Below are 9,742 nucleotides of genomic sequence, written 5' to 3' on the forward strand. Positions count from 1 at the left end.
ATGTAAGTACCCCTCCAAATGCTTCATAAATCTGCTTTTAATGGAAAACTCAGTTGATTCTTTTCCAGCCCCTGCAGTATGGATTTCTTGGAAAAACTCATTTTTTGACAAAAACAATCTCTCTGCTTTTCTCTAGGCCTGGAAATCAAAAAAAAACCCTAATAGGCCCTTCACAGACAATATCTGAACTGGAATTACTTCTTTATAGCCTGGGAACATTTTTCATATTAAAGCATTGATGTCACCAAAAACCAAAACCAAAACCAAACCAAAAACAACCAAACAAAAAACCAAACCAAACCAACCAAACAAACAAAACCACAACCTCCCCCCCCGATTTCATTTTGTGCAACTTTTAAGTGTCTGTAACTTAAATAAAACTTTATTTGCCCCAAAACACACCTTACCACGCAGAGTGAGCAGCAGAACATCATTAATAAAGTTGTTTTATTCAGAAAACAAACCTCAGGTCCAGGCCTGGAGCTCAGGACCTGGCAGGCTGAGGGATAATTTTTCTTCTCTTGCTGCAAAATGATAATTTAGGAGTTTCTGGAGAGCCAGATGGAGCACAGCAAAAACCTGAGTACCCTTGAGCTGAGGGCTGGGAGATGGATGGGTGGATGTGAGGAATTGCATGGATTAGCAGCATAATAAAGGGATACAGGCAGAAGCCTCCAAATCTTGATTTTTTTCATCCTAAAATCACAGATCTGTAGTGGAAAAACTTTCATTTTCCCCCCTAAAAGACACAATTGGGCCTTTCACAATCCAGCCTATTCCCAAAGCTGAAGGATTCTGTTTTTATGCCTAAACTTAATGAGAAAACATCTATTTTATGATCAAAGTCCTATCACAGGCTGCCTATTCCAGGTCATTTCACTGCCTTTAATGTTTGGGAAGGACAATTCACCTCTCCAGGGATACCTCAAGGAAAATTCTAAATTGAGATCAAATTGAGCTCTCTGTTGGTCAGTTCTAAACCGAGATGAAACTCTTGCAATGAAACAATTTGATTGTAATTTAAGAAATAACGGTGGGGAGACTACAGGGGTCATTATATTATTATAAATTATTATATATATAATAATTTATTATTATAAATTGAGAAACACCTGTCTGAGAAGGTTACAGGGCTTCAAAATCTTCCTTGAGCTTTAAAGAATTTTGGTCCTCTTTGGGGATGACTTGGGAAAAAATCTTAAAAATTTCACAAAATCCCTTCTTAAAAAGAATTAATTTCTTCTTGCAGCATTTAATTCCTTTGGAACAGATATGGAGAAGGGTGTGTGGGAGAGCTGGAAACCAAATCCAAACCTCAGTCTCACATTTAACACCTGCCCACTACCAATATTTGACATTAAGCCCATTAAACTCATCCATCTCTAAATGCAATTAATAATTTGCTGGTGTGGTGTATTACAACTCTTAAAACCATTTAAAAAACCATTAAATACCATTAAAACCCAGTAAAAACCATTTAAAACAATTTCTTTTCAAATCACAAAGCTGAAGCTGATTTTTGGCAGCACCCGTGGTTGCTGGCAATCACGTCAAGAATCAGTTCCACTTTCATCCCCTGCAGCCCAGGAGGCTCCACATTCAGAGCAGCTCAACCAGGCCCCACAAATCTGAATTATTTTTCAGATTTTTTTTTTTTTTTTTTTTTTAAATTCTGCTGAACGCGAATCAATTTCTGAAAAACTCCCGTCGATGTCCTTTTGGTATTAAAAATGGACTGACTAAATCACTGATGCCAGTTACATCCACACGTGGGGGTGGAACATTTACTTGCACCATTGTGGGGGCCCTCCCCCTGCCCTGGGGTCCTGGAGAGGGGCCCTGGGGGAGGCACAGGGTTCCCCTGTCCCTGGGCAGCCTCGTTCCCCGTTGGTTGTTTTGTGTTCCCTTGTGTGGGAAGGACCCTCAGCCCAGACTGTGAGAGTTCCTCAGCAGATCCCAGCAAGGGAAAGAAACATCTCTGAAACATCTATCAAGAATCTGTCCATATCTACTTCCTTCCATATCAGCCTCGTTGTCTGATCCATCGTGTTGCAGTATCCGCACCATCACGTTCTGAGTTTCAAAAAAAAAAAAAAAAAAAAAGCCCAAGTAATTTTTTCTTCCCCTTTTTCAGCCTGAAATTCAACAGCTGCAAACCCCCACTAATTTATGAAGGATATTAAATATATATTTCAACATTCTAACATGACAGAGAAGAGATCTTTTATCACTGCCAAGGTCATAAAAGACGAGCAGGTTCAATATTTTACTTTGCCATCTCTTGCTGAAGATGGATTTCGAATCACAGTGGTGGAAAAGCTCAATATTTCTACTTGAGGAGGAGTCCTGCACCTAATTTTGGGGGTATGGATTTGCCACAGGGCCACACAGACATAACTGGGGTTGTCCAAGCTGTTGAATATTCACATTTCCATGACATTTTCCATCAGGAAATCTTACAACTTTATGGCATCCAGGTCAAAGCTGAAATGTCCAGATCCCACATGGCAGGAAAGTTTATTTCAGCATTGAGCATTTTGCTTAAAGTCTGATAAAATCATGAGGATTTCAACCTTTTCCTTTGGAATTTCTTTGCTAGGATGCCACACAGATTTCTTTTTTTTTTTAATTTACAACACAAACAGCTGGGAGGTTTACAAACAAGAGGTTTTCAAATTACTTAAAGAGCTCAGGGTAGAAGGTGGGAAAGCCATTCCCAGACCATTGCGGTACCACTGCAAATTCCTGTTTCTCAGGAACATACAGGAATCTCTCCAGTGCTGTACCTTGAACCACTTCTGCTCCAACCAGAAAGTTATAGAATAAACAACTGCAGCAATTTCTCACTCCTGGCAGACCATGTTTATGTCCAAATTTAGGAGGGGTGTAAAGCTTCAGTGTGGACATCAGAGTTTCACCTCAGTGTCAGAGGCCTTTGCACTGAGGGGTGATGAAAAGGAGGCAGAAATGCACAATTCACTGGAGAACCTTGTTTCTAAGGAGACAATTAACACATAAATATTATTTTTAATCACCCAACAATACTGAACTGGAGGGAAATGCAGGGGAGAATGACTTTAGGGAGAAGCAAAAATGCTTTGGCCCAAAAATTTCTGAAATAAAAGAGTATTTGCAGAACCTCCAGACCCTCACAGGAGCAGGGAGTCACTTGCTGACTCTGCCACTAACCCAGAGTGCCCAGGGCCACCTGATTTCATCGGAGTCAGGTGGGAAAACCAGAACACAAAATAGCCAGGACATGCCCAGGGTATGAGACACAGGGATTCAGGATTCCAAACACTGCTTTCTCCTGGTTAAAACCATTCCTAGGACAGTGATGTGCTTCTCTAGGTGGCAAATGTCAGGTATTTACATAACCCAAAGTGAGAAATAAATTAACAATTTAGCAATTAACACACAGAGACAGAAACAAGCTCCAAATTTACATTTTCATGGTGGAAAATCGGAACAATTTTTTTCCAGCTGGGCTGTTTACTGCAATTATTTCAACATACAACAGGATCCTTCTAATAATTAACAACACTGTACGGTGATTGTTGAGCTCTTATTGTAATCAAATTCTGATTAACTGAAGACTTTACTATGTGGGTGGTTTCCCCCCTTGTTTTTTTTTTAAATCTAAACACACTCAGACAAGCAGCTGAACAGAAAGAAAAAGACAACTTGGAGCAGGGGAACTGCAAATATCTGGAATGATTTATGGCCTCGATCTTCGCACCCTGAGTCTCAAACAGCACCTACTCCAACCTGAAAATAATTATAATTCTGCTCAGCATATCCAGCTTCCCTTCTAGCTGAGGATCCCAGGAGAGACACAGATGTTGCTTTGGAGGGAATACATTTCACACTTCTCCAGCTCCAGGGAAGGGATTTCCTGTGGCTAAAAAAGACATTTGTAAATGGCTTTGAGGAGAAAGGGACAAGGGGGAAACCGAAAAGCTGTTCTGTGTTTCCATAGTCAGTAAAACTTCCCAAAATCCACCTCCCAGCACCTTCAATCCACAACTTCAGATTCAGGTGCTGCAAACAAAAACTTGGGCTAAACAGGTCTTTATTAGTTCTGCTCATTATTCCACGCATGGAATTTTTGGAGAGCTCCATTCAATTGAAAATGTGTTACAGGGCAGTGAATGTTCTACATTAATGGGTTTGACACTTTTGCTCCCATCATTTTGCAACAGATTTCCAAACTCTCTTCTCCACTCTGAAGGTTTGTGGCTCCTGTTAAACCTGAGAGTGACTCTGAACACAAGTACAGGTGCAGCCAATCCAGAATATCACGGAATCCTGGAATGCATTGGGTGGAAGGGACCTTAAATCCCACCCAGTGCCACCCTGCCATGGGCAGGGACACCTCCCACTGTCCCAGGCTGCTCCAAGCCCTGTCCAACCCAGCCTTGGGCACTTCCAGGGATCCAGGGGCTGCTCTGGGAATTCCATCCCAGCCCCTCCCCACCCTCACAGGGAGGAATTTCCATCTATCTCACCTAATTTTCCCTCTTTCAGTTTGAACCCTAACGTGGTGGTTTTCCTCACAGAGCGATCCTGTGCTGGTGGATTTGCCTGTGGGTGTTTGCTCCTCCTCTTGTTTAGGTAAAACATTGAATTATGAGACTTCTTGGCCACAGCACCACCAAAGCTGCCATCTGAAACACTTGGGGTGTTTTATTTTCTCCTCAGGAGGGAACTGTTTCACAGACCATGAATAACTTCATTAAAAAACCTCCAGCTGAAGTCCCAAAGAGGCTCAGTCAGGATTTTGCTGGGATCAGCTCCCTTGGACTTCCCCAGGGAATGGAGCAAAAATCTCTGCAGAGCTTTAATAGGTGTTAGCTCAGTGCAGTCTCCCCTCTGATGTCCCAAACCAGCTCTTCTCATCCCCTGCTCGATATCCCAGGCTTTGACACTCCCACTCCTGGTGCTGAAATTCCATGCCTTTACTGGAGCTGCAAAGTGCCCGAGTGATCTGCACTGCTGAGCAGTGTAATAAGTGTGGGAAATGTAAAATAAATCCTCATAAAAACCACCTTTTGCTGTTAAAACTGTGTTCCTTAACTGTGCTGCTCTACTTCCATTTAAGTACCTGAATCTTTGCATAAGGCACTGCCTGCTTTAAATCCAATATAGGACTTCAGGCTGTTGCTTGCACAAAAAATGCGACTTCAATTTCTCTCATTTTATTTAGAACGACATGTTTTGTTTTATTCTTTTCCCTCCTGCTGCCTTAAAAATAGGAGAAGAAATAAAAGTGATATTCATAGACACGTAAAGCCAAAATATTGAAGAGAATAAAAGCTCTTGGAGGCTCTGATTCACCTAAAGTGTCCCAAGTTTCACAGATCAAGGACTTGAAACAAAAATTCTTCCATGCTGAAGATCCTGACCAGAAAAGCTGAGGATACAAAACTTTATCCATCACCAGTAGGAATTTGAGTGCACACCTGCATTTGCAAGAGCAATAAATGATGCACAGCTACTGGAAAGTGCAGAGGAAAGAGCAAGAAATATAACCTGGATGGAAAAAGATCAGTTTACGGGTTATTTCCATAGGCTGTAAGGAGAAATTTGGGTTTCAGCATCATGAAAGGGGCTGCAAAATGAAAGTGAAAATGAACAAACGTTAATGAACACAATCCTCTTATCTCCGCTGATAAAAACCAGCCAATATTATCAGCATTTGAACTTTTCCCAGGCAAAAGCAGCTTGGTTTTCCCTCCCCCCCCCCCCCACCATCAAATTGATCTAAAATTCAAGGAAAGTCCCATGAAATAAAACAAAAATCTTTCTCATCAGGACATTTCATCACCTACTTCACATCCAGGGCCTCATCTGCAAAAGAGTCACAGCGGCAGAAGGAATGAAGTCATCCCATCCAGCCTGAGCGACCTGCAGGAGACATTTCCCTGACATCTCATTCCTGCAAAGAAAATGAAGCTTTGTGTCTGGAAATGCACAGGTTTGTGAAGACAAAGCATCCCAAATGAACAGAAAATTTAAGGCAATCTGCCACTTGGTCTTCTCAGAATCCCTTAAAAAAACCCTCAGCCATAGCAAATAATTATTGTGGAATTCATTAATTAACACCTGCACGTGTGATTATTCAGTGTATTATAGGTAATACATAAATACGGAATGGATACATTTATCAGTGGATCTCAAAGCAAATAAAGAAATCAATTCGCTTTTTCCCTCCCCCCACTGAGTAAACAGGAAAATAAAGGCAAATTAGTGACTTGATCAGCAGAGCTCCAGCATGGGTTGGAGCAGAAATCCAAGTTTGGAGTCACCCTCCCTGGCCAGGGGCAAGGTGAGACAAAAAGGTGCTGCAGGTAGAGTGTCTGGTGTGAAAAGGGAGTTTTTATTCCATATTGAAGAGAATCAAAGCTCGTTTACAAGGAGTCATTTCCCTTGAGAAGCCCCATTCAGATGGAAAACTGCTTTTAAGGGAAGCGAGGCTGCTGATAAAACAGTGTCAGTCACCATGCATACACCTAAAATACACCCAAAATACACCCAAAATAAACCCCAAATACACCCAGCTTCTGCCCAGCCTCCAGCACTGCTGCTGCATGAAGGGTCTTAACTTTCCCCTTTTAGACCCAGCCCTGGATTGCCCAGCTGAACCCCTCAGAGACCTCAGGGTGTGTTTACTCTGCTCCTTCCCCCACTCATAATTTATTTCTGGAGACGTAATTGGGAATATCTATAAAAACCTGCAAGCATTTGCTGAGCTGGGTAAAAAAAAAAATCCCTCCCTGGGCCTGTGAAATGCTGCCCTGCACGAAGTTTTAGGCACTGCCAGAGCTTTCTTGTTTCTTGTGCAAAAAAAGGCACAAAGTTCAAGCCATATAATGAAAGCCATGAGCTGGGTACGGAGTTAGGAGAAATTATTATTATATTATATATTATATAATTATTATTATATTATATATATTATATATATTTATTAGTTAGGAGAAATCCCACTTGGAATCAGGGCTCCACCGGGAATGTACAATCAGATTTTGTGGCAGAGAGGGAAAATTCCTGTACTTGTGTAGGTGTTTGAGGGAAGGCTGCGGGGTGGGGGCAGCTCTGCAAGTCCTTTCTGTAGGACAGGAACCCAGACCTGGCAGGTTCTGCTTCCTGGGAATCACCACAGAAATGGGAATTTGGTTTTATTCACCAGCCCAGCAAATCTCAGGGAAGTTCAGGCAGTCTGAGTCCAGCACAGAAGGTACATTGGGAATTGGAGGAGTGTGCAGGTTTTTCCCCTACAATCCTGGTGATACAATGACCCAAAGGGGTAATCACCTCTACTTTTAAACTTTCTCAATTCCTCCTTTTTATATTTAGGAAAATCACTTCAAATTATTTCCTATTTCAAAGGAAAAGGCATCAATTTGTTATCCTAGGCATCACATCACATAATCCCCCTAAATCCAAATTAGTTCCTCTAAAAAGCAGTTCAGACTCTATTTACCTTCTGCAAAGAGAATTCATCCAATATATTAAAAAAAATCATTTTAATTTCAATGACTTTAACCAAAACATTCCTTACAGAAAGAAATCATTTCACTTCCACTGACTTCAGCCTTACATCCTGACCTTCCTAATTATTTTTTAAAAGGAATTTAGATGTTGCCCCAATTAATGCTGCACCACTAACAAACTTCCATGCAGAGAGGAGACTGAGATAAGAGTTCTCACTCAAATCAAGGCAAGCAGCCTGAGAAGAAAATCTCAGTCTGAGCCTTTTTGTTCCTCAGTTCTTCACATGTGAAAGGAATAATAGAACTTGCCTAGTCCCAGGGCTGTTGTCAGAGTAAGAACATTAAAGATTAAGAGTGGCTCCAATAGTTCAGTAATGGAGGACAATACCTAAGATAGTGCTTCATTTATTCAAAGCCCTACAGAAACTGCACAGCTCCAGAAATCCTGCAATCCACCCCTAAAAAGCTAAAGCACTCCTAAATCATCCTAAATATATATTACCAGGCAGGAGTTTGTGGCAAAAAGTAAAACAGCTTTGTTCTTAAGAGGAAAAATGGCACTTTTATCATTCCTCCTCCTCTTATCCCCCACTTTTATCCCTGTTCTGGTTTCCACTTTGCTTTGGAGGGGAAGTCAGTGCAACTCAAACCTTAGTGGATAAACAGGAGAAATGCGTTTGCATAACTCTTCCTAAAATAAGATCCAGCCCGCACTGGATGGCTGCTCACTGCTCTGTGCAGATACACATCAAAAATAGGGAGGGCAAAATAAACACAAAATATTGCCCAGGGAATGGGAGAAATATGGAACAGCAAGAATCTCTCCAGACCTTTGTGTATTTTCATATGAACTTTGCATGTGCTGAATGCAAGGACAAGGAGAATTATGATGTAAGTGTTTCACCACTAATAAATATATCAGAAAAAAGCTTTAAACGCCCCTACTCTGCTCCTGATTTAAATGGAACCGGGTGTGAAATGAGACACTGAGGAAGGTCAGTCAAATTAGCTCACAAGTCTTAAATAAAATCCTGTGCCGGTGCTGGGCAGTTTCCTAATTCTGCTTCCACTGGAAAAGTCAATCCAAGAATGCCCTGTTTTACTTGGGGCTTCAGTTCTTTGGGGTTTTCCACTTGGAGAGGTTTTGCTTTGCACAAATGTTTGAAGAATTACAGAAAAGACCTGCTCCAAACTGCCACTTTCCAGCACATTCCATCAGACATTCAATGACTAAAACCAATTCACGTCCAGCCCTTGCCAGCGTTGTGTCCTGCTCCCCAAAAAAACTCCCAACCAGAGATCTTTGGAGCCATGACAAAGCTGCTGAGGAGACAGAATTTTTCATGTATTTAACCTGCTTTTTGTCAAACCACTTTGGAGAGATAAAACACCCAGAATGGCCAGTTTTGCATTCTGAATGTAAAACTAAAAAATAAAACAAAAAAACCCCAGAAACAAACAAGAACCCCCTAAAGAACTGGGATGGTTTTAACACAGCCCCGTTTTCGGTGGAGGCGGGAGAAGCCCCAGAGGTGTCTTTGTGAGAAGCTCCCGGATGTTTTTGCTGTGTGCAGTAGAGCCAATCGCTGAAGGCTCTGATGATGGGCAGGTTACTAGCTGTGGAAGGTATCTTTCAGCTTTTTTACCGGCTAGGCTAGTGGTTTAATGCCTTAGAAAGCCTCGAGCAGCCCAGAGAGGCAGCACGGGCGATCTGGCACTTTAGTAGCTCTAAAATCAGTACCTGTATCAGCTGCTGAGCAAATACCACCAGCAGAAGCAAAGAGGGAGAAATACAGCTCCCTGCCCGCTCAATTTCCTGCAGTTAGAAGCTTTCAAATGAGACAGACAACCAGAGATGTTCACAGGAAGGCAGCTGAGCCAAGAGAGGCGGGACCTCCCTCGATCATCCCTTTTTATTCGGAGCAGGGGGAAGGGGAGGACTGGGGGCGGACCCGGGGTGAGCGGCCAATCCGACGCTGCTGAAGAGTTTGAATTACATTTGGGTTTGCCCGCGCTTGGAACAAAGGAGCTCGGAGCACATGGGCAGGAGAACGTGTCTTTGGGAGGGGAAGCTCGGAACAGGCAGCAACAACTAGCCCGATTAGAGAAGTAGGTAACGCCTCTGGGGTGACCTATTTAAGCAGGGAGACCAAGGCGAGCAGTGTCTTTGCTCTCTGGCCGCGGGGCCGAGCTGCCGGGGGCCGACCCTACAGCGCACGCGGCCACCAGGGCCACGCGGTCGCCGCCGT

At 42.6% G+C, this 9,742-nt stretch overlaps 1 long non-coding RNA gene across 1 annotated transcript; it reads right to left on the reverse strand.

Annotated features, from left to right (window-relative positions):
- Positions 1–5,239: 5,239 nt before the first annotated feature.
- Positions 5,240–9,360, reverse strand: LOC138121773 (uncharacterized). Its single transcript, XR_011156251.1, has 3 exons — positions 9,235–9,360; positions 5,832–5,938; positions 5,240–5,611 (listed from the first exon to the last, which is right to left on the reverse strand). It is a non-coding gene; the product is annotated as an uncharacterized lncRNA (long non-coding RNA).
- Positions 9,361–9,742: the final 382 nt, after the last annotated feature.

The sequence above is a fragment of the Aphelocoma coerulescens genome, chromosome 22 (assembly GCF_041296385.1).
Source record: "Aphelocoma coerulescens isolate FSJ_1873_10779 chromosome 22, UR_Acoe_1.0, whole genome shotgun sequence".
In the NCBI taxonomy this organism is placed as follows: domain Eukaryota; kingdom Metazoa; phylum Chordata; class Aves; order Passeriformes; family Corvidae; genus Aphelocoma; species Aphelocoma coerulescens.